The sequence below is a fragment of the Oryzias latipes genome, chromosome 17 (assembly GCF_053564925.1).
Source record: "Oryzias latipes strain Hd-rR chromosome 17, Olatipes_Hd-rR_3.1".
Taxonomy (NCBI): domain Eukaryota; kingdom Metazoa; phylum Chordata; class Actinopteri; order Beloniformes; family Adrianichthyidae; genus Oryzias; species Oryzias latipes.
This window is the reverse complement of record NC_136253.1, coordinates 33,500,638-33,526,661: the sequence shown is the minus strand read 5'-3', so window position 1 is coordinate 33,526,661 and position 26,024 is coordinate 33,500,638. Positions and strand designations below refer to the sequence as shown.

The 26,024-nt window shown below is 40.9% G+C and overlaps 1 long non-coding RNA gene across 1 annotated transcript; it reads left to right on the top strand.

Annotated features, from left to right (window-relative positions):
* The first annotated feature begins 2,880 nt into the window (after positions 1-2,880).
* Positions 2,881-24,724, top strand: LOC110016923 (uncharacterized). The gene is made up of 3 exons (XR_002292240.3): positions 2,881-3,017; positions 13,844-15,189; positions 24,165-24,724. It is a non-coding gene; the product is annotated as an uncharacterized LOC110016923 (long non-coding RNA).
* Positions 24,725-26,024: the final 1,300 nt, after the last annotated feature.

Sequence of the window (26,024 nt, the reverse complement as noted above, 5' to 3'; positions counted from 1 at the left end):
CTTACGCTTGAAGTTTTAGCTTGAAAAAAACATAAATATAAAACATCCATCCATCCATCTTCCTCCGCTTATCCGGGACCGGGTCGCGGGGGCAGCAGACTGAGCAGAGATGCCCAGACTTCCCTCACCCCAGCCACGTCCTCCAGCTCCTCTGGGGGGACCCCGAGGCGTTCCCAGGCCAGCCGAGAGACGTAGTCTCTCCAGCGTGTCCTGGGTCTTCCCCAGGGCCTCCGCCCAGTGGGACATGCCCGGAACACCTCTCCAGGGAGGCGTCCAGGGGGCATCCGGACTAGATGCCCGAGCCACCTCAGCTGGCTCCTTTCGATGTGGAGGAGAAGCGGTTCTACTCCGAGCTCCCCGCGGGTGGCCGAGCTTCTCACCCTATCTCTAAGGGAGCGCCCAGCCACCCTACGGAGGAAGCTCATTTCAGCCGCTTGTATTCGGGACCTCGTTCTTTCGGTCATGACCCATAGCTCATGACCATAGGTGAGTACTGGAACGTAGATCGACCGGTAAATTGAGAGCTTTGCTTTTCCGCTCAGCTCTTTCTTCACCACGACGGACCGATAGAGCGACCGCATAACTACGGACGCCGCTCCGATCCGCCTGTCAATCTCACGCTCCGATCTTCCCTCACTCGTGAACAAGACCCCGAGGTATTTAAACTCCTCCACCTGGGGCAAGGACACTCCACCCACCGAGAGATGGCAAGCTACCTTTCTCCGGTCAAGGACCATGGCCTCAGATTTAGCGGTGCTGACCCTCATCCCAGCCGCTTCACACTCGGCCACAAACCGCCCCAATGCACGCTGGAGGTCCCGGTTCGATGAAGCCAACAGGACAACATCATCTGCAAAAAGCAGAGAGGAAATCCTGTGGTCCCCAAACCAGATCCCTTCCGGCCCCTGGCTGCGCCTAGAAATTCTGTCCATAAAAACTATGAACAGAACCGGTGATAAATGGCAGCCCTGCCGGAGTCCAACGTGGACCGGGAACAGGTCTGACTTACTGCCGGCTATGCGAACCAAGCTCCTACTCCGGTCATACAGAGACTGGACAGCCCTCATCCATCGCGTCCCCCACGGGGGACGCAGTCGAACGCCTTCTCCAAATCCACAAAACACCCTAGATAGGGTGTAGAGCTGGTCCACTGTTCCACGACCAGGACGGAAACCGCACTGTTGTTCCTGAATCCGAGGTTCGACTATCGGACGGACTCTCCTCTCCAGTACCCTGGCATAGACTTTCCCAGGGAGGCTGAGGAGTGTGATTCCCCTATGGTTGGAACACACCCTCCGGTCCCCCTTCTTAAAGAGGGGAACCACCACCCCTGTCTGCCAGTCCAGTGGTACGGTTCCCGACTGCCACGCGACGCTGCAGAGACGTGTCAGCCAAGACACTCCCACAGCATCCAGAGACTTGAGGTGCTCAGGGCGGACTTCATCCACCCCCGGGGCCTTGCCACCGAGGAGCTCGTTGACTACCTCAGTGACTTCAGCCCGGGTAATAGACAGCCCCACCCCAAAGTCCTCACTCTCCGCTTCTTCAAAAGAAGGCGTGTCAGTGGGATTGAGGAGATCCTCGAAGTACTCCTTCCACCGCCCGACAATGGGACATGGAAATATAAACATATATATATATATATATATATTCTCAAAAATATAAATATAATATGAAACTAATATTGTGGTTTCCATAGTTTTCAAGCACTCAAAGACTATATTTCGAAATTGATTTTATTCATTGGTTTATTACAAGCATTAACTGTAGACAATTGAAAATAAATCGATTTATCTTTTATTACAGAAATAATTAAATGTATTGATGAAAGAAAGAAAACTTGCGACATCTGTGGCATTGTGCTGTGTGATACAACTGAAGATTTCAGAGTGGCCTTTTCTTGTGGCCAGTCTAAGGCACACCTGTGCAATAATCATGCTGTCTAATCAGCATCTTGATATGGCACACCTGTGCAATAATCATGCTGTGCTCACTATCACAGATTTAGACAGATTTGTGAACAATATTTCAGAGAACTGGTTATTTTGTGTATGTGGAAAATGTTTCACATCTTTGAGTTCATACCATAAAAAATGGGAGCAATAACAAAAGTGTTGCGTTTATATTTTTGGTCAGTGTATAAAATAACAAGATAAATACTTTGCGAAATCTCTCTGAAATGACAATTTCCCACTATTTATTTATTTTTTAGTTACAACAGTGACTTAGTTTTGACATGTAAGTCTTGTATTTGATTAAAGCTTCAACTGTCACTTGTTAAGTTAATATGTTACACAGCAGGTTTGCACATAATTAGGTCGTAAAAAAAAAAAAAAAGGTGACCTGAAAGCTCGTCAAATATAAACTATAAGTTACAAAAAGATTATCACCTGCTCTCAGTCTATTGTGCCAGAAGGTTTGATATCCAACATGAAAGTCACTGGATCCATGGAGCAAACAGTCAGACGGGCTGCATCTGGAGCGCACCACTTATTCAGCTGTTCCAAGCTAAAATTAGTTTCAGAAGAACTTCAGAAGTTACCACGAAAGCACAGTTTGTGTTGGTCACAGGCAGCAGGAAGTAACAGAGATAAATGTGCTCTCAGGGGGCAAAAAATGACAACATGAGAAGGGAAGACAGATGACCTGCAGTTCACTCACTCTTTAATCTGAGGAGCACAACACGTGAACGTCACCGACTTTGGATTCGGGCTGTGGAGCAACAGAGAAGGAGGCAGGGGCAGAAGACGAGGAGTGACATTTGGAACAAAGAGCTCAGTTATGTGAACAGCTCTGCAGACTGACACAGGCCAAATACTCCCGCCCGCCGTGTCAACCGCCCACGTAGGGTGGGGTCATTCCCGGATGACTCATTCATGTACGGGGAAACAGGAACACACACAGATGGAGTTCACTCTGTTTTCTGCTCAAAAGCATTACTTCTGTGGGACAAACAACATGAAAACGCCACCAGGAAGGGTAATCTCTCCTAGCACTCGCTTTTGTCTTCTGCTCAGGTGAAAGTGCTGCTGGGATTATCTGTCTGACTGTCTTCTGTCTGTCTGTCTGTCTGTCTGTCTGTCTGTCTGTCTGTCTGTCTGTCTGTCTGACTGTCTGTCTGACTGTATGTCTGTCTGGTGTCACTGATAATGACTGCACAGGCGGCCTTTGTTTTCCCTCGCTCCTCGGGCAACCTGCCAGCACAAATTCGAGCTCTTATTCTTTTCTTTTTTTTCAGCCCACCTTTTTTGTTTGTTTGTTTTTTTAAAGAAAGTTCATTCCTTGGAGCGGCACTGTCAATATTTCGAAAGTCCATTTAGTTATGGTAGATCAAACTAACCCAACAAAGAAAATAAAACAGGTATCTGCCAAACTGCCATGAGCACCTTTAAAACACTTTCTCTGTGGGAAAGAAAGAAAGAAAGAAAGAAAGCAGGAGGATCTGATCAGCCGTTATCCTGAAACCACCATGGAGGTGAATGTTTCCTAGCAACACTTTATTTGGCCATAAGTAGAAACCGGCGGTCAACACCCGCTCGGGTTTCCGCGCCCGTTTTCATGAATGATTACGAGTGTAATCAATGAAACTCCCACGGGAAAGAGATTTATCAAAGTTTTGTCTGTATGCAGATCCATAAACGTGAGTGTGTAATCATGCAAAACGCGTCAAAACGTTCACGTTTTTAACAAAACGTTCACGTTTTTAACTAAAATGATTTGTTTTGTCCACTTCCTTATTGTGCTTTTTTTAGGGCCCGAGCACGGAGTGCAAGGACCCTATTGTAATTCGAATGTTTATTAGGGCCCGAGCACGGAGTGCAAGGACCCTATTGTAATTCGAATGTTTATTATTATTATTATTATTATTATTATTATTATTATTATTATTATTCTACCGGAAGAGTCGCCTTTTTGAGGCCTTTAACATACCCCAAAACTCACCAAATTTGGCACACACATCAGGAGTCGCGAAAAATTTCGTATTTTATAGGAGATTGGCATGGGCGCAGAAAAACGGCTCGATAGCGCCACCTACAGTGACTTTTGTCCCGACGCCCCGCATACGCTTTAACGTACAAGCTTGATTTTTACAGGGCATGTTCTTCAGATGGAGACCTACAAAAAAGTCTGAAAGGACCCACCTGTCACTCGCACAGGAAGTCTGATATATTGAGGTCAATATGTCATTTTTGCTCCATTTTGGACATTTGCAGGCCTCGCTCTAGAACGAACTCCTCCTAGAGATTTGTGAATAATGACTCCAAACTTTGGTTTTGTAAACTAGACACATGTCTGATGTTAAATTGCGAAGCTTTTAAGTTTTTACGGATGTTTGTGACCGTGGCGGCGCGTCGAAAATGGAGGTCATTTTGAAAACACGCCATGAAAAGAAAAATGGCCATTACTCAGCCATGCAAAATCCAATCTGATCCAAAATTGATATGCATGATTGTAGTCTGACCCTGACCACATCAGAAGTGGAAAAATCCACAACAGGTGTAGCGCCACCTGCTGGTAAAAGGAAATGACATGTTTTACTTGGAGCATCACTGCTCCAAGTAGGATGAGCCGACACACCTCAAAATGATGTCCACCTGTTGAAAAGCCATTGATGTTTACTCTGATAAAAAGCCATAACTTTCAATGCGGGGGTGTGGTCGTGACAGAGCGGCGAAGTTGGGCGTCTCGCCATGCACACAAAAGTTGCTCTCACGTGCACATTCCTTGTCCAATCTCACTGAAATTCAATAGAGGTGATGAGGCTTCCATTCTGAACCAATGGATATGACAATCTTGGACGAGCTCCATAGCGCCACCTAGATATTGACAAATACATTTTATGTCACATTCTGACCTATCTTTTCTCTGTGCTTTGTCCGACATTCATAAAATTACAACAGGAGATACTCATAAGGGTCTTCTCTCATCGTCTAAAGTTTCATGGGTGTACACCTGACGGTGCCTGCGCAAGCCAGTGCCAAACAGGAAGTGGTTGATTGCGTTGCAGTCAGATAATTAAAAATTCATAAAAAATCAGCCGTTTGTATCACGAGGCTGAGATTTCAGAATGAGATGCCTCTTACATATCTCCAACTTAGATACACAGCACTTGCATGGGTGAACAAAAAACGGCTCAATAGCGCCACCTACCATGTTTGTTTTTGAGAGCCCCGCCATGTTCTTTAACATACAAGCTTGATTTTTACAGGACATGTTCATCAGATAGAAACCTACAAAAAAGTCTCTTGGGACCAAGCTGTCAGTCGCACAGGAAGTCTGCTATATTGGTGTCAATATGTCATTTTTGCTGTATTTTGGTCATTTGCAGGCCTCGTTCTAGAACGAACTCCTCCTAGAGATTTTTGAACAATGACTCCAAACTTTGGTTTTGTAAACTAAACACATGTCCGATCTTAAATTGCGAAGCTTTTAAGTTTTTACGGTTGTTTGTGACCGTGGCGGCGCGTCAAAATTTGAGGTCGTTTCGAAATCACGCCATGAAAAGAAAAATGGCCATTACTCAGCCATAAATAATCTAATCTGATCCAAATTTGTTGTGCATGATTGTAGTCTGACTTTGAACACATCTGCAGTGGAAAAATCCGAAACAGGTGTAGCGCCACCTGTTGGCAACAGGAAATGACATGTTTTACTTGGAGCATCACTGCTCCAAGTAGGATGAGCAAACACACCTCAAAATGACGTCCACCTGTTGAAAAACCATTGAAGTTTACTCTGATGAAAAACAAATCTTTCAACGCGGGGGTGTGGTCGTGACAGAGCGGCGAAGTTGGGTATCTCGCCATGCACAAATGTTGCTCTCACGTTCACATTCCTTGTCTGATCTCACTGAAATTAAATAGATTTGATGAAACTTCCATTCTGAACCCATGGATATGACAATTTTGGACGAGCTATATATGTTCATAAATGATCATGAAGCATGATCATATAATCAAGCTTCATAGGAAATCAGCCGTTTGTCTCAGGAAGCTGAGATTTCAGAATTAGATGCGTCCTACAAAGCTCCATGTTTGAAAAGCAGCACTATACGTACGAGAAACATTTAACCACCTTAATCACCCTATTGTGCTGAAAGCAAATTTTTGGACATTTTGACTCAAGCAAATATTTTTATCATAACTTCTGTTTAGTTTATCAGCACCAAAATAAAAAATATTTACATTTATAAAATGAACTGGTCAACTCTAGGATTTTATTTATTCAATCTTACATCCTCAAGCTTTTCATCAGTCTCCCCTGCTGCAGGAGTGGAGTTAGCCCCCCCCCCCCCCCCCCCAACCCCCCGCTGTGTGCTCACATGTAAATTAGCCAGGAGTGGCAGACAGAAAGTAGAACAGTTAGAAAGCCTAGTTCAACACTAAATTACAGCAATTTCCTTTGTTTTGTTTGTCTTTTATACATCCTTAGCACTAATCATTGCTTTTTTATTCATCCAAAATACAATTAACTTTATATTTTATCTTTTTTTTTTTTACAAACAAAATATATGAATGTGCTCCAAAACAAAACCCAGTCTCAGTACACTACTACAGATGTAACATCAGACAGTAAATGTCTCTTTTATGCTTTTTTAATCAATGCTGCAACTTCTTTTCATTTCCTTTCAATACATCCAAAGAAATTAAACTACAACGACAACAAACACAACATATAGCAAATGTCTCTAAGAAGATTGTGTATATACAATATGTACCACCTTTAAACACCAAATAAATAACAAATCTTTCTAATACAATCACAAAAAATGGAACACAAAATGTAAAACCCAAATTAGAAATTGCAATTTTAAAAAGATACATTTTTCAGCAGCTTTTCAAAATCAATCACATATTTTACTCTTCTGTGGATGAAACAAAGAAGTCCAGAGCAATGTAGCCACTTCTCCAAAGTCTCTGTCACCTTCAGTTTTAAACAAAGTCTGTGAAAATCCACCATACATTGGTCACATGTATTCAGAGACCTGCTAAAAGTCCACAATTGTAAAAGCTCTTATATAGACAACTGTTTGTTTGCTTGGAGCTCTAAATATAAAAAAATGCTTTTCTATCACCTAGACACAGATGGAGAACCATATCAACTGGATTAGTAACAGGGAAACATGTTTAGGTTTAAACTTACATCAATAGACAACATGAAGCTGTTCATCACATTTTTGACCTAAACATGTAAACACATCCTTGGCTCTGCGGTTAGGAAATGGTACTTGGGAATCTCTTCATACCAGGAGCCAGCCTGAACATTGGAACATCACCACAGTGCCCATCCAGACTGGGACAGCAACGGGGTCCACTTCACAGCCGTGAGGCTGCTGTGTTTAACTCCAGCTGTCCCAGCAAGGGAGACAACTGCAGCAACATCCACTGACCAAGCTGGCAAGCCCTGGCAGAAAAGATCCCCACAAGAAAAACACTGGCTCAGGCAGGCTGGTCAATAAAAAAATATAGTTTTGCCAATGTCTTGCAGCTCGCAGATCAAGTGGTTTAGTTTTCCAGTAATGTCAGTCAAGAATACAAGTTCAGATTCACCATATTCATATTCACCATATTCAGCAGATATCTCCACCAATAGCACCTTAAAAATCCTGTTCTGTTTTGCTTTGCAGCTGAGGTTTTTTATGATTTTCACAATAGGAGTCATTATATGTCCAGAGCCAATCACTTCTGCACATAAGGCCTACTGGTGAAAGAAGCAGCAGTAATGCAGACATTTTGGAAAGTCTTGGTCAGCTTTACAGTGAGTGATGAAACCTGTTTGTCGGTCAATCATAGCAGGAGCCCCGTCTGCAGGTATGGCTACCAGCTTTTCTAATGGTACCTTTTTCTGCACAAAAACTCCTTCACCGTGTTATACATTTCAACTCCTCTTGTAGTTGTCTGTTAGGGCAGATGTGTCAGGAATTCTTCTCTTGTGGAAACCAAAAGCTATGCTGTACTGTTGCCGTCCACAGACTCATCACACTGGACGTTAAACCACCTGCACTTTGTAAGATCCCGGTCCAGCTAATTCGCCAAGTTATCAGACATAGCTGACACTCATCTAGACATTGTAGTGAAAATTGAATGAGTTCTATTGTTCTCATCCTTAGGGACAGTGATAGCAATTATCATCATTGCTTGTTTCTTAATCTGATAAAAACCTTCTTCTACTTGATGAGAAAATGAGCAGGTCTAAACGAGGCTTAGATTTAAGAATTTTTTTTTAATGCTATATGCATAAGTCTTTGTCCCTTAAGGCAACAGATTATAGTTCCCCCCCCCCCCCCCCCCCCCCACAGGCTGCTGTCATATTAACATTAGCTTGGAGCTCCAGAATGGACAAGAAAAAACGACGAGAATGGCTCGAGCAGGGCGTTGCTCACGGGGCGGTCGCTCGTGCCAGGCGGTGGCATGTGCTCGGGCCCGCTAAATGCTACTTGTAGCTTTAATTATTATTATTATTATTATTCTACCGGAAGAGTCGCCTTTTTGAGGCCTTTAACATACCCCAAAACTCACCAAATTTGGCACACACATCAGGAGTCGCGAAAAATTTCGTATTTTATAGGAGATTGGCATGGGCGCAGAAAAACGGCTCGATAGCGCCACCTACAGTGACTTTTGTCCCGACGCCCCGCATACGCTTTAACGTACAAGCTTGATTTTTACAGGGCATGTTCTTCAGATGGAGACCTACAAAAAAGTCTGAAAGGACCCACCTGTCACTCGCACAGGAAGTCTGATATATTGAGGTCAATATGTCATTTTTGCTTCATTTTGGACATTTGCAGGCCTCACTCTAGAGCGAACTCCTCCTAGAGATTTGTGAATAATGACTCCAAACTTTGGTTTTGTAAACTAAACACATGTCCGATGTTAAATTGTGAAGCTTTTAAGTTTTTACGGATGTTTGTGACCGTGGCGGCGCGTCGAAAATGGAGGTCATTTTGAAAACACGCCATGAAAAGAAAAATGGCCATTACTCAGCCATGCAAAATCCAATATGATCCAAAGTTGATATGCATGATTGTAGTCTGACTTTGAACACATCTGCAGTGGAAGAATCTGGAATAGGTGTAGCGCCACCTGCTGGTAAAAGGAAATGACATGTTTTACTTGGAGCATCACTGCTCCAAGTAGGATGAGCCGACACACCTCAAAATGATGTCCACCTGTTGAAAAGCCATTGATGTTTACTCTGATAAAAAGCCATAACTTTCAATGCGGGGGTGTGGTCGTGACAGAGCGGCGAAGTTGGGCGTCTCGCCATGCACACAAAAGTTGCTCTCACGTGCACATTCCTTGTCCAATCTCACTGAAATTCAATAGAGGTGATGAGGCTTCCATTCTGAACCAATGGATATGACAATCTTGGACGAGCTCCATAGCGCCACCTAGATATCGACAAATACATTTTATGTCACATTCTGACCTATCTTTTCTCTGTGCTTTGTCCGACATTCATAAAATTACAACAGGAGATACTCATAAGGGTCTTCTCTCATCGTCTAAAGTTTCATGGGTGTACACCTGACGGTGCCTGCGCAAGCCACCACCAAACAGGAAGTGGTTGATTGCGTTGCAGTCAGATAATTAAAAATTCATAAAAAATCAGCCGTTTGTATCACGAGGCTGAGATTTCAGAATGAGAGGCCTCTTACATATCTCCAACTTAGATACACAGCACTTGCATGGGTGAACAAAAAACGGCTCAATAGCGCCACCTACCATGTTTGTTTTTGAGAGCCCCGCCATGTTCTTTAACATACAAGCTTGATATTTACAGGACATGTTCATCAGATGGAAACCTACAAAAAAGTCTCTTGGTACCAAGCTGTCAGTCGCACAGGAAGTCTGCTATATTGATGTCAATATGTCAGTTTTGCTCTATTTTGGTCCTTTGCAGGCGTCGTTCTAGAACGAACTCCTCCTAGAGATTTTTGAACAATGACTCCAAACTTTGGTTTTGTAAACTAAACACATGTCCGGTCTTAAATTGCGAAGCTTTTAAGTTTTTACGGTTGTTTGTGACCGTGGCGGCGCCTCAAAATTTGAGGTCGTTTCGAAATCACGCCATGAAAAGAAAAATGGCCATTCCTCAGCCATAAATAATCTAATCTGATCCAAATTTGTTGTGCACGATTGTAGTCTGACTTTGAACACATTTGCAGTGGAAAAATCCGAAACAGGTGTAGCGCCACCTGTTGTCAACAGGAAATGACATGTTTTACTTGGAGCATCACTGCTCCAAGTAGGATGAGCAAACACACCTCAAAATGACGTCCACCTGTTGAAAAACCATTGAAGTTTACTCTGATGAAAAACAAATCTTTCAACGCGGGGGTGTGGTCGTGACAGAGCGGCGAAGTTGGGTATCTCGCCATGCACAAATGTTGCTCTCACGTTCACATTCCTTGTCTGATCTCACTGAAATTAAATAGATTTGATGAAACTTCCATTCTGAACCCATGGATATGACAATTTTGGACGAGCTATATATGTTCATAAATGATCATGAAGCATGATCATATAATCAAGCTTCATAGGAAATCAGCCGTTTGTCTCAGGAAGCTGAGATTTCAGAATTAGATGCGTCTTACAAAGCTCCACGTTTGAAAAGCAGCACTATACGTACGAGAAACATTTAACCACCTTAATCACCCTATTGTGCTGAAAGCAAATTTTGGACATTTTGACTCAAGCAAATATTTTTATCATAACTTCTGTTTAGTTTATCAGCACCAAAATAAAAAATATTTACATTTATAAAATGAACTGGTCAACTCTAGGATTTTATTTATTCAATCTTACATCCTCAAGCTTTTCATCAGTCTCCCCTGCTGCAGGAGTGGAGTTAGCCCCCCCCCCCCCCCCCGCTGTGTGCTCACATGTAAATTAGCCAGGAGTGGCAGACAGAAAATAGAACAGTTAGAAAGCCTAGTTCAACACTAAAATACAGCAATTTCCTTTGTTTTGTTTGTCTTTTATACATCCTTAGCACTAATCATTGCTTTTTTATTCATCCAAAATACAATTAACTTTATATTTTATCTTTTTTTTTTTTTTACAAACAAAATATATGAATGTGCTCCAAAACAAAACCCAGTCTCAGTACACTCCTACAGATGTAACATCAGACAGTAAATGTCTCTTTTATGCTTTTTTTAATCAATGCTGCAACTTCTTTTCATTTCCTTTCAATACATCCAAAGAAATTAAACTACAACGACAACAAACACAACATATAGCAAATGTCTCTAAGAAGATTGTGTATATACATTATGTACCACCTTTAAACACCAAATAAATAACAAATCTTTCTAATACAATCACAAAAAATGGAACACAAAATGTAAAACCCAAATTAGAAATTGCAATTTTAAAAAGATACATTTTTCAGCAGCTTTTCAAAATCAATCACATATTTTACTCTTCTGTGGATGAAACAAAGAAGTCCAGAGCAATGTAGCCACTTCTCCAAAGTCTCTGTCACCTTCAGTTTTACACAAAGTCTGTGAAAATCCACCATACATTGGTCACATGTATTCAGAGACCTGCTAAAAGTCCACAATTGTAAAAGCTCTTATATAGACAACTGTTTGTTTGCTTGGAGCTCTAAATATAAAAAAATGCTTTTCTATCACCTAGACACAGATGGAGAACCATATCAACTGGATTAGTAACAGGGAAACATGTTTAGGTTTAAACTTACATCAATAGACAACATGAAGCTGTTCATCACATTTTTGACCTAAACATGTAAACACATCCTTGGCTCTGCGGTTAGGAAATGGTAATTGGGAATCTCTTCATACCAGGAGCCAGCCTGAACATTGGAACATCACCACAGTGCCCATCCAGACTGGGACAGCAACGGGGTCCACTTCACAGCCGTGAGGCTGCTGTGTTTAACTCCAGCTGTCCCAGCAAGGGAGACAACTGCAGCAACATCCACTGACCAAGCTGGCAAGCCCTGGCAGAAAAGATCCACACAAGAAAAACACTGGCTCAGGCAGGCTGGTTAATAAAAAAATATAGTTTTGCCAATGTCTTGCAGCTCGCAGATCAAGTGGTTTAGTTTTCCAGTAATGTCAGTCAAGAATACAAGTTCAGATTCACCATATTCATATTCACCATATTCAGCAGATATCTCCACCAATAGCACCTTAAAAATCCTGTTCTGTTTTGCTTTGCAGCTGAGGTTTTTTATGATTTTCACAATAGGAGTCATTATATGTCCAGAGCCAATCACTTCTGCACATAAGGCCTACTGGTGAAAGAAGCAGCAGTAATGCAGACATTTTGGAAAGTCTTGGTCAGCTTTACAGTGAGTGATGAAACCTGTTTGTCGGTCAATCATAGCAGGAGCCCCGTCTGCAGGTATGGCTACCAGCTTTTCTAATGGTACCTTTTTCTGCACAAAAACTCCTTCACCGTGTTATACATTTCAACTCCTCTTGTAGTTGTCTGTTAGGGCAGATGTGTCAGGAATTCTTCTCTTGTGGAAACCAAAAGCTATGCTGAACTGTTGCCGTCCACAGACTCATCACACTGGACGTTAAACCACCTGCACTTTGTAAGATCCCGGTCCAGCTAATTGGCCAAGTTATCAGACATAGCTGACACTCATCTAGACATTGTAGTGAAAATTGAATGAGTTCTATTGTTCTCATCCGTAGGGACAGTGATAGCAATTATCATCATTGCTTGTTTCTTAATCTGATAAAAACCTTCTTCTACTTGATGAGAAAATGAGCAGGTCTAAACGAGGCTTAGATTTAAGAATTTTTTTCATGCTATATGCAAAAGTCTTTGTCCTTTAAGGCAACAGATTATAGTCCCCCCCCCCCCCCCCACAGGCTGCTGTCATATTAACATTAGCTTGGAGCTCAAGAATGGACAAGAAAAAACGACGAGAATGGCTCGAGCAGGGCGTTGCTCACGGGGCGGTCGCTCGTGCCAGGCGGTGGCACGTGCTCGGGCCCGCTAAATGCTACTTGTAGCTTTAATTTTATTTGATTTCTGCAAGTTATTTTTGCTCACCGAAATGTATTTTTCATCTTTACGGAAAAAAGAATGATGATGTTTGTCCATCATTTCAACTGAAAGTTATTTGACATGAAGCGATACTGGAGATGTCCCAATGACACATTTCATTTTGTGTCATGGAAAGTACTTTAGTTTTCCAAAATACTATTTTGTTTTTACACAATTTGGGTTTGTAATTTTGCTATGTTTTCTAAGACGTTATTTTTGCTTTAAAGTTTGTTTTGCTTTTTCAATTGTCGTTGTGATCATTAAAATGTTGATTGAGTGATTTGTTGATGTGATTTTCACTTCTGGGCCACCGTGCAAATTTCTAATGAACTCCTGCAGAAACTATGTCCAAAAAAAAGTCAACTAAAATAAAATGAAATAAAATAAATATGCATCAAACCACATCTGCTCCAAACTTATCTTAATTTAATATCCAGTTAAAAACAGTGACTTTTTTTTCCCATTGCTGGAAATATATGTAGGCATCAAGGGGTTAAAAAGAGCACTGGGAAGGCTTTAACAATATTTAAACAAATAATCAGAGTGGGTCTTTAATGTTAAAAGTCAATAAATTATTCAGCTTCTGGTTTTGATTTTAAATTCTATAAAAGTAACTCATTCATTCATCATTCATTCATTCATCATTCATGAATGATGAATGAATGAATGAATAAAAGTAACTGTATTAAACAGTTTAAGACATTATTGTATGAATTTTTTTTAAATATTTTGATGCAGATTTTTAACACATGAAACAGAAAAGAATGCCCCGTCAACATCGTTTCTCTTTCGGCTTTTCCCATCAGGGGTCGCCACAGCGAACAAGTCGCATGGGAAACTTGGCAATGTTTTACGCCGGATGCCCTTCCTGACGCAACCTTCTCAAACCGGGCTTGGGACCGGCACAGAGGTAGAGAAGGGAACAAAGAACAGCCTGGAGTCGAACCCGGGTTTCACGGACGGAAGGCGCCGCAGACCAGCACGAGCTAAACCGGCAGGGCAATGCCCCGTCAACATCAAAAAATGCTTTTGTTTGTGTTTGTATTGTACATATCTGTTTTCTCTTTATGTAAAAATACTTGTTTTTTTCTTATTTAGTCTAAAATGTGTTTATCTAAAAAGGTAAAAGGGGCAGATAAAGAAGCTTTCTGCCTTCTGTTGCCCTTTACGTCCTCCTGTTTCAGAACTTTTGCTTCGATTGATTTGTGGAAATGCAGATTATTGTGATTTTGGAACAGATTGAGATGTCAAGTTTTTCAGTAATAGCCGCCTCTTCACAAATTAGCTCTGTAAAAGCTTCTGGACGAAAGCAGCCACCAAAAGAGCTAAACGAAATGAGATCAAATAAACGCATGGGTAGAAAAAAACCTGCACATGTTTGGTTAACACCCAGCAGATGCAAGCGTGCTGTATGATTACACCGTCTCAGCATGGATCCTATACCCACACAGACAGGAAAGACATGGCAGCTGTTAGCCATCAGCACCAGCACACAGGAGGCCATGAACTACAGGCCACGGGAGCGTCTGCACAAATAAACACCAACGTGTGCCTGTGTTTGCAAATGTACACTCCAATGCAGCCGGATGCACGGGGAAGCGCCTGGAGGCGGGAATGCTCACAGCCTGCTGTTTAGCCCACCGCACGCCCCTGAAGGTTTCTGCCGAAGAACATAAACATCCTGAAAATGACCTCTGCCCCTCCTCATTGCGTCTCCTTGTGGGCGGGGCTTGTTTGTTTCCCGGTTGTTTTGAGGGCGACCCGTTAAGAACCAACACTTTCCTGACACCTCCTGGGCTGGTGTTCAGGGAAGACTTCAGTGTTTCCCTTTCTGTTGGGACTCTCCCTGGGCTGATGGGTGGGGCTTTCAGGCAGCAGACTTGTGTGAATGATGTGGACTTCGCAGTCACAGCCTTGACTCAGTCCACACCCTCGACTTAAAGAGGAGTTGTTAGGAGGAGGAGCAAACTTAGCAAGCGCTCTGTGCTCCCTTTGAGCCGGGACTTGACTTGTGAGTCCTCCATGAGCAACATGTGTGCACGCTCTGGCCTGTGTTGACTCTGGGAAGAATTCCCTGACTTTCGGATCTCTGCAGTCTGGGCGAATTCAGTCGTCAGGCTTTTTGAACAAATCACATTCTACTCAGATTTGTGTGAGTATGAACATTTACGTAAAATTTAAATCTGTTTATGTCAGTAAAAGTGAAATTAAAGAGGGAAGGAGTCTGTTTTCTAATACAAAAGGAGTGTTTACACAGTAAAAGGAGCACTTTAACAAATCCTTTTTGCTAATTCAAATTTTACTTAATTTCACAAACTATTTTTAATCAACTCAAAATATGTTTTATATTTTAGAAAAATTCATTTGAACAAATTCACAGTAAAAATGTCATTTCTCCCGCTGGTGACTCTTTCTCGCAGCAGATAGAAATGCAACAAAATAACAAACAAAGGCAGAAATAAACAGTTCATTAAGTCTTTCAGGTTAAATTTGTTATAAATTTGCTTGTTGCGTAAACAAAGGTTTTGCAGAGCTGCAGTTTCTTTCTCAGACATAAAAAACGAAAGTGTGCGTGACCTTGGATCTTTTTCTTGTTTGCATCAACAGCAGATGATTAGATATAACTCTGATTTCTTTTTTTCTTTTTTTTGGCATATACTTTGGGTATCATTTTCTCTTTCCCAGCTTTCTATTTTACAAGCATTCCTTTTGCATACAAACCAATGTAAGTTGGGCCCCCAACGTTTCCAAATGTTATATCGTCAGAGTTTCCATTGTCTAAACTGATGGGTGAGGATTTGGGTTTCCCACTCATTTCTCTGTTCTCCTTCACGCCGGCGCCACAGTAAACACCTTGTTTTTGTTTAATTTGCTCACCTCTTTTCACCAGAATCCATTGTGCTGATCATATAGTTTAACTAAAGTTCTTTTAAGGGGAAAAAGGAAATAAAAATGGCGGGCAGAGCCCCCAGCGACCACGTGGCTTCTCTCCCTTTTCCCTTTTTCTTCCCGTCTTCCTGCCTCCTCTCCATACGTTGAACGTGGGCACAAACAGAGGAAGTGAGGCGGCGTTTTCCACCTGACTTCGGTTTGCGATTGTGCTCATGCACGCGACGTTCTGCTGCCATTCAGCGCCTGGCCGGTCCACTCCGCTTTAGCAGCAAATCTGGGTTTTCTCAGATTAAAAAAAGCTAATTCTGTCAAGAAGCCGCCACTAAACTGGTCTAAAGAAAACAAACCTGCCATAGTCTGGGTGACATGAGACAATCCAGAGCTTTTCAACAAAAAAAAAAGACTGCAGGGAGGCAGAAGAATGTCAGAGTGGCAAAAACATGAGAAGACGTCAGAAATCCTTTGAGCGTTTCCAGCTGCTTCTGATGTGAAGAATGTAAACTATTTTACCCAAATTCATTCACAAAACGGACTCGTTTTTTAAAGCGTTTTCTCTGATGTCAGCCGGGATGTGATAACATCTGTCCCATCAGGGTACGGGGGGGCTATAATGAGCTGAAATTCATGGAAGTTCAATAAGTCAGAACACGAAAAATAAAAACATTTTTTTCTTTAGGAGAAAAAAAAAAAGTTGTAGACAACATTAGGCGGTTCTCAGGCCTTTCCATTTTAAAACATGTTTAAAATGATTAATAGCTTTATATTTTAGCTGAGGAAATGCACAATTTATTGCTAAACTAGATTCATTTGATGAATGTGTCCCGTTTTTCATTGTATTTCATTTAAAAAAAAGTAAAAGTTAAAGCACTTGCAGATTCTCATTCCTCCCTTTGTTTGTGCTTAAAACATTTGCTGTTTCTTTTTTAAAAACAATGTGAAGTAAAAAGTAGTTCCTTCAAACAAGGGTTTTTGAGGACAAAACGCAGGGAGGATGAAGAGAAATGAAAGCTCGGAGACAGACAGACAGGAGAGAAATGGTGGAAAACAAAGATGAAAGGCAAATTCAGAGAGTCCTGAAGGGGAGTGAGAGGTTTTGTTCTCCTCAGTCTTGTTTACAGGAAGTTCTTTTAAAGCTCCACAGATGGCTGCATTCACAGAAAGACGTTTTATTGCATTTTTTGGGAGCCTCGTAAACTGCCTTCACCTTCGTTTATGTGTGGGAAACTATGATTACCGCTGCTGCTGCTGCTGCTGCTGCTGCTGCTGCTGCTGCTGCTGCTGCTGCTGCTGCTGCTGCTGCTGCTGCTGCTGCTGCTGCTGCTGCTGCTGCTGCTGCTGCTGCTTGGCTCAAGGTTTGACCCAGCTCAGGGTTTCGTCAAAGAACCTTTGACGAAACCTTGTCACCAATTGAATAATTAATTATCTGGCTGTGTGCCATTTTTTCCTTTCTCTGAAAATGTCTTGATTTTCCATTTCTGGATGCAATTTGATGTAAGTAGCTCCACTTTAACTCAGGGTCTAAAGCAAAATGCAGCTAAAAAAAAACAGGTTCAGAACTGAGTCGTGTTTATTATCTCTATTTTGTCCTCGAGTATTTCTGGAAATCTCCCTCTGTGAAAGTCTTAGGCTCATAAATGTTTGGTTCCATCCATCTTCCTGACATGTCCAGACTCAAAGCTTTTGGAGTGGCATCACTAAAGCTTTGAGGCCGTCTTTAGCCGCCAGACCTGACCTGATGTGGTCTGCAGGAGGGATTTGGCCACTCCTGCCAAAACCTCAGCCAAAATCGTTTTGTTGATTTGTTTCTAGAGGTCAATGTAAACCATCTTATGGTTTGTAATTAGGCTTACTGTGGAATTTTTTTATTTCTTTTTTTGCTTTCATACATGTGTTGACAATTAGACTGGGAACAGATTTAATCCAGATTATGCCTGGATGTAAAAATACTCAAACGGAGGCACCAACTTGAGGCAAAAAATGAAAGTGTATTTTTGTGAAAAAATATCCTACAACAAAAAATGCTGTTTTAGTTTCAGAAAAGTTTGGATCATAATATTTGTTGAAAGAAACTTTTCTATTGATTCCTTTAAAGTCTCCCTTAGATGATCTGTTTTTAAAGTGTTCCCAGAGATGTTTTAATTATGATTATGTCATTTTAAGCCAAAATCAAACAAATCTGTGTCGTTTTCTAGGACATTGCACACATAGCAACCCCGCCCCCCTTCCCCTCCTCGTTACGGAGAGCTCAGAGCATTGTGCTTGTGGCCCATCCATCGTATTTTCTACGTCACAAACACAATCTTTTTCCAACAGCATGTTTCATCTGCTCCTGAGTCACAATTTGAATAAAGAAATCCTCAGAAAAGCAATTTTGAGCTAAATTCTTTAAATATGTCGTCCATCATCAGACAAAAGCCTGAAGACCCTTTTAAAAACTGAATTTGACTTTCCGCTGTTGCCTATTCCTCCGTCCGTCCTTTCTCTCCTTTTTTCCGCCTGTATAGAGCCAACAGGCCTGGAGTTTTTAAAAAAAAACATCGCCACCTTTATTCTCACTGAGCCACTCAGCTCTGTCCATTACAGACCAGTGGGGGACTCGCCTTTTCACATTTTCTGCCCAGTAGTAAAATTTTAGTGCAGGACGCCGCAGGTCAAACTGGGATAGAGTAACTATTTGTACGCTCCAGACAGACCCCCCCAACCAATCATGTGTGCCCTTGGCTGGCTCCCAGAAAAGCTGTCTAGCCAAAATACAGTGCAGCTCAGGCTGTTAAAATCACGGGGTAATCACAAGAGGAGCGTCCCTGCGAATAGCTTCGCCCGGAGTGCGAACATGAGCTGAGAGGGGCGGCATTTGTTTAGCAGCCGGCGAGGGCAGCCATGTGTGAGGTCCATCTCTGTGTCGAGTGTTAATGCATTTGCAGATTGCCACGGAAATGGATGCACTATGACGCTGTGGGTAACAGCTCTCAAAACTTTAAGCACACTCCTTTATTTTTTACTGACAAAAAAGATGGTGAAAAGGGCCACTTCGTCATTCCTGTCACTTTAATGTTGGCGCCGGCACTTTTAGACAAGGATGTCGGAGTTTTAGACTCGGCTGCAGCCTCTTCGATGGTGAAGCACTTGTAGAGTTTTACCATAGAAGAGACTGATAGCGGCTGTTTTGCATTTCCAATTTTTCCAGCCTAACAGAGAAGTCAATGCTGAAGGGAAGCGTCCGATGCCTTTGTCACAACTGCCCTTACGGGTGGATGTGGGCTGTCTGCTGTATGGGTCACGCTGGAAATATCAAGGTGGCAGACCGCTCAGGAGAAATGCTCAAGCACATTTCTTTCTACAGGCATAGCAAACACAGAACCAACCTGTAAGAATGAAGTAGGTTAGATGTAGGCTTGCCGTACAGATTTTTCATCTTTTCAACTCCCCCAAAACTGCATGAAGAGCACGTTAGCTCACGTTATAAGTGGCCGCTCCTTGCCACTCCTCACCTGCAGGGAGAGTATCGTGCTCCTCTTTACGACCCTCCAAGTACAACCTGAAAAAAAATGCAGCATCGTCAACCTCATATGACTAATGCACAAGCTTTGAGCATGTCAAAAGGTCTGCAAAAAACAAATGAGGATTCAGTACTTTTAAAGACCCACTCCAAAGAAAATGGTGTTTTTGACATGTTCTTGATGCATTCTTCTGATGATACAGGACACATATGAAGAAAATTAAAATTGAATGTCTGAATTTCTTTATTCAAAATTGTGAATGAAAAAAACGGCCTGCATAAAAAAATATAAAATGGCCTGCAGCTGTGACGAGGAAGCTACAATCCGACCCTTTCGGATGCATCAACTTGCAGGCAAATAGATCCATGAACGTCTTTGTTTTCCTGAGCTGAACTGGAATCTGGATCTAAAATGTGCGGCTGGACAGCGCCGATTTTGCTTACCATTTTTGTTAAATCCTAACGTTAGGTTGGAGGTCTGAGGTGCTGTAAGCTAGTGGGAGAGAGTATAAATAGGCTAAAAAATCATGTTTAAAAGCCCACAGAAAACACCTTCAAAATAGATCAAAAGATGATCGGAGTGGGTCTTTAAGATCGTCCTCATTTAGGAAAAACTGATAGAACTCAAATTGTGATTTCAGGAAAACAAAGAACAGAAAAAAAGACAGAAAAAAACGAGTAAAGTGCTCATTACTCGTGTACTTGTTTCTTTCTGCTGCTCAGGTCATTTTGAGCTCAGCCAGAACAAATGTTGCTGATTTGGCTGTCAAACAGTTTAAATGTAGCCAAAAGTGCAAAGGGAAAAAGCTTTAATAGAGAGCCCAGCCTTCATTCTTTCGGTTTATGCAAAAAAGCTCTTATAAAGTCACAACTTTTGTGTGTTTTTGTAGTCTCACTTTGGCTGTTGAGGGAAAACACAACGGCCACTCTGCCTCTCTGTCCTACAGAAATGCAAAGGAAAGGTGACGGCCACACAATTACAGAAAATCAGAGAGATGGAGACAGACACTGCATCAAAGCCGGTGCTTGTTATTACCATTATCATTCCATACCGGACCTGAAAAATTCAGCTTCACTCGAGCTAGGAGACCAAAAATAGAGCAGCTAAACAAGAAGGATGGCACAGACTTTCTTGTTCGGATTGAAGAAGCTGAAAAAAGCTGTAAACACAACTGGATGTGCTGAGAGTGGCAAACAGATCCCCATTTACACTCCAGGTGTACGCCATCTTGTTATTTAGTGTCTTTCTTCACCTCTGGAGATTTGGTTTTGATGAAATCAATAGACTTTAGTTTGTTTCTTCTCTCCTGTGGTTTGATTTTTGCTTTTTTACTCTATTAACTCTTGAATTTTGAAGCTGTTTTCATTTCTTTACCTGTTTGCTTCCCTCAGTGTTTCTTCTTGTTCAGGTCTCCTCAGCGTATTACCAAGAAGGCAGTTCTTCTCAGTTTGATTATTTCTCACCCGGTTAAGCTTTTTTATCTGTGGAATTCCAGAAACTGCAGCAATTTGAGTTCAGCTAAACACAACTTTTCTGTGTTCTGTACCTTCAGCTGCTTTGCTCCCTGAATCCCAGCGTGTCCTTGGATCCTAACATCCTTGACGTCATCTCATGTTTGTCTAACAGCCAGTAAAAATTAAAGCGCTGTGCTGCCAACTTTAAACGTGGCAGATGAATGTTTTGTTGGTCAAAGAGTGAAAGACAGTTGAAGGCTAAAATGGCAAAGGAAAGAGCGGACAACCTTGTGAAACTGAACAGGAGGATCTAAAATGTGGATGCTACTATGAAGTGTTTGAAACTTCAACTAGAAGGAGCTGCATTTCCAGAAAAAAAAGGGTTGAATGCTTTATTGCTGATTGAAAATGAAACTTAAAAGGTAGTTGGCAAAAAAAAGAAAGAAAGAAAGTACCAAAGTTGACCATAAATAAAGTGAAAACAGCAGAATAACAAAAAAGATATTTTTGTGAAAAATGCTGGCGCCGGGTATCGAACCAGCGAGCTACTGAACCAAGGACTTCCCTTGGATTTCAATGGAGGCAAAAATCCTGTAAATCTTGAAAAGTTCAAGGATTTGAAGGACCAAAAGTCACAGCTGGAAAAAGCCGAAAGGGCTGAACATTTGAATAGTTGAATGGTTAAAATAGCTGAAAAATTGTAGAAGTGAAGCAAGAAAAAATGGCGGAAGATACTATAATAAAGAAAGAAATAAAGAAAAACAGGAAATAATGGGTTGGATGCTTTATTCAACCAATTATGTTGTGGATAGCAAGACTTACTGCTATAAAAATATATACATATTATTTTTACATGTTCTTCAGGCATTTTTATAATGATGGAGGGCAAACATAAAGAAATTTAGGCTTGAAACTGCATTTCTGAGTATTTTCTTTATTCAAATCATTGTGAATTAGAAGCGAACGAAAGAATGCCGTTTGGATACTTTAGTGCCTAAAGTAGAAGAATGGGTTGAAGGGATGCTCGGCATCTATGATATGGAGAAAGTGACATCTTCACTCCAGTTGGAACTTAATACATGTTGCTCCATTTGAAAGGATGTCTACAATCCATTAGACAATCCAGATTTGACTTTGTGTTGGACTGATGTGAGATACCCATATGCATGTACTGTTTAAATACTGTATGAATACAAAGTAAAATGTAAAAAGATATCTGACAGATAGCGAAGACTCTCACTCCGACTCTAAGCTGTAAATTTGTTTGATTTCTTTTCTTTTCTTATTTTTTTTCTTTTGAAGTACCTGTGTTAACTAACATGTACATTTTTCATGGACCAATTAACTTAAATTATTATCTTCTCTTTTGATTCCATTTGTGAAAAACTACCTTTGTAAAATGTAACATAAAAATATAAAGTTTTGTCTTTGTTTTTTCTCGTCTGAGCTGGAATTTGGATCTAAACTGTACAAACTGTGACGTTTTCGTTGCACTGCTAATATTACGTTGGGTGTGTGAGGGGGCTGTGAGCTAGTGGGAGAGAGTGTAAACTGATGGGTGACAGGAAGTGAGGGCGGGTTTGCTCATTTTTAATCTTCCTTTATTAAACAGTGTTGAGCTACGCAGAGTAGATGATCATACCACTATTTGCCCAAATTGCTGTACCTCCCTTTAATGTTGGAGCTGAAACTCTCAGACTTTTCTATGACGTGCCTGCATCTGTTAACAAGAAATGGCACCAATTTAAGAGTCAATTGAAGTCAAACACAAGCCCTGACTTTGTCACCACCTGCCCTGATAAAGGTCGTGTTTACGTTATCATAACAGTAGGTAGATTAAAAATGAAATGGAGGCCGTGCAAATGTTCTCAAAGACTTCAAAATGAGGTTTTCCTGAAATCAAACAAGTCTGCACAGCAATGTGTGCCACTCTGACCGACAACACTCCCGCATGAAGACATCAATGTTTGAATTAAAATCACTGTCCTTGTGTGTTTGTGCAAAAGTCCCAAGTCAGAGTCACAACAAATAAAAAGCAGAATATTGAAAACGACAAACAAAACTGTGGACGTTCTATTCATCATCGTGGTTGCAGACTCTAACTGCCATTATTTAACTAGCTAGCATTTGCCAAATAGTTATAAATTCACACAATAAATGTGCGCATTTCGCATGCGGCTTGACTGTTAGAAATTGGACATGGGTGTAGTTTATATGGACACCCTTCAGGTGAGCCAGTACTCAGACGACAAGAGACACCGTACGACAGCATCACCTGTACATCATGAGTGTGTACGACTTCCATTGGCCTTAGAAATACTTCACGGTGCACAGCAGTGGTACGTTCCATTTTCGTGAGGTCCCTTTTAAAAGGCCGGACGAGCCTTAAGGAAACTGCAAGATACAACACATTGTATCTTGCACAAGATGCAACACATTGTTGTGTCTTTGAAATTTTCCTGAAGGATCAGGGGGGGAAAAAACACTGAGATTATCATTGTAGTTTACCATTTAATGTAGATCATGTTCTAAAATTGACCCAATATCACTGGATAGTCTGCTACACTTAGAGATTCCCTGACCATTGCAGGATTTCTCAAATGTTGTCCAATTAATGGAAAGTCTCTTTTCTATACTCATAATCTAGACCCTAAATGCTAAACATAAAAAAGTAATTGATCACCCAAACCAAATTCTGTTTAATTTAACTCTGATTTGTTATTCTGAGTCATTCTTCACACATGTTTGATTGTTAGCTTGTTCTCTGTTCTACTGTGAGCAGTTCTGCGGGTGGAAAGCTGGAACATGTCATTTCAGCTGGTTTACATGCCTCTGAAAAAGAGTAAAGCTGCTGTTTATGTCAGAAAATAGATTAAAAAAAGAGAATAAAAGACAGTTTTTAGTGCTTATAGTTGGATACATGACAAAAGAATCTGTGGTTCAGTTGATACCAAGTCAGAATCTGTCATGTTAGAATCAAACACCAAAATAATGAGGTCAGAATTCAAAATCCACCTCAAGCAAGACATTGGTCTGCATTGCTGAGCAACTAAAATGTTGTTTTCTTTCTTTCTTTCTTTTTTGCAGCAGGTTTTTTTAATAAATCTTTAATTTTAAATTTTTAATAAAACTGCAGATTTTCTGAAAGAAAAAAACAAATTTTTTATCAAACTGCAATGTCATGTCTACGACCAAATTATGTTCATAAGGTTTATCACAGACTAAAAAATCTGACTGAAACCAAACTGAAGCTTCACTTTTTTACCTCTCTCCCACCACAGGTGATCTTTTTTCTGCTTCCCCATCTCCTCTGCATGTTTGGATGATGATGAGAAAAACCAGCCTTGTGGTTGAGGTTAAGGCGTGACGTGGAGCATCGGGAAAACCACAGTCTGTTGCATTAGTGGGTAAGGCGCGGGGCTTTTCCTCCTTTCTGTACCAACTCATTCAAGTGTTTTAAGAAGATTATCTGACGGCAAACAACTACATTCATGACAGACATGTCTGCCTACTTTCAAATTCTCAAACAATTCATGGCAGAATATGAGGGACAAAATAAAAGATGGATAATGATGGCAAAACAAGTAGATAAATAGACAAATTAAAAAAAACTACTTGCAGCAAGAAAGAAAAGATGATTGTATTTTGACAAACATTTTGCATGATTATCTTGAGGAATGAACATTTACTTTTATTAAATAGTCGCAAAAAATATATATGCAAACAAAACAGAGTTTGAACATGTTTAAGGGAGAAAAAATAACCTTAAGATACTTTTAGTAGTGGAATTTATTCATTTTATGGAGTTTTAAGGCTACCATGAGAGAAAAATTAAATGAGAAAAAGGTAAAAAAAAAAGTCTAACTTATACTAGAATAAAGTCATACAACAATTACATTTTATGAAGAAAAAAAATCATGTTTTTTTTTTTATAAAATTGTAGTTTCATCAAAATAAAATGGTACATTTACAAAAAAAAAAAAGTTAAAAATTCAATGAGATTCTTGAACAGTGGAATATCCACTGAATGGTCTGTAACATAAATCAAACATGTTCAATTGTCTTTGCTAATAAATTTTATAAAGACTTTTCATTTAAAAAAAAAAGACAATTTCCATGTAAAATTGTGACTTTTAAAATTATAAATTGATGACTCCTAAATTGTTGCAATTTTTTTTCATTGTGTTACTTTTTCTTTTAAAATGTTATGACTCTATTCTCTCTTTTTTTTTTTTAAATATAACTGTATTCTCTTAAGGGAGCCGGTTTAGCTCGTGCTGGTTTGCGGCGCCTTCCGTCCGTGAAACCAGGGTTCGACTCCGGGCTGCTCCCTGTTCCCTTCTCTACTTCTGTGCCGGTCCCAAGCCCGGTTGCTTTGAGAGGATTGCGTCAGGAAGGGCATCCGGCGTAAAACATTGCCAAGTTTACCATGCGACTCGTTCGCTGTGGCGACCCCTGATGGGAAAAGCCGAAAGGGAAACTACATAACTGTATTCTCTTAAATGTAGTTATTTTTCAATACTTCACGACTTTATTCTCATTTTTATCTTGATGGACCTAATACTCCGTTGTTGTATTTGAACATTCTGGAGATTTGACTTTACTGAGTTGTAGCAAAACAATAGATTTAATTGATGGGAGAAATGTCCCTTTGTGGTTGCCATTCAAATCAGTTGGGGTGAATGAATGTATCACATTTGTCCCAACAGTAGACAACTCATAAGCATAAACAATTCCATCTCTCCTACTTTGTGTAATTGTTTTGCGCTGTATGTTTAGCTTAACTAAGAGGATTATTTGGTTTATTGAAACTTTGTGCAGAAGCTCAAACTGATGCATAACCTGGATAACGCCGCATTGTCGTTAAACTGGGTAAAACGTCTCCATCTGCCTCTGTCTGAGACCAAAATGAGCTTCAGGCTATAGTTTGACAACTGAACCAACACAGGCCTGCACAGTTTCAAAGCCAGGACACAAGCTTGATGGATTACACGTGCACGATCTAATGAGCACGTGCAAAGTCCCTGAACTGTAGCCTATAGATTCGTTCTGAGCCCATAGGTTTGCAGTAATGCTCTGTTTACTCAGGTGTGTCAGTGAAAGAGAAGTCCATCAACCGTCTGCGTTGCTCGCCACAAAAA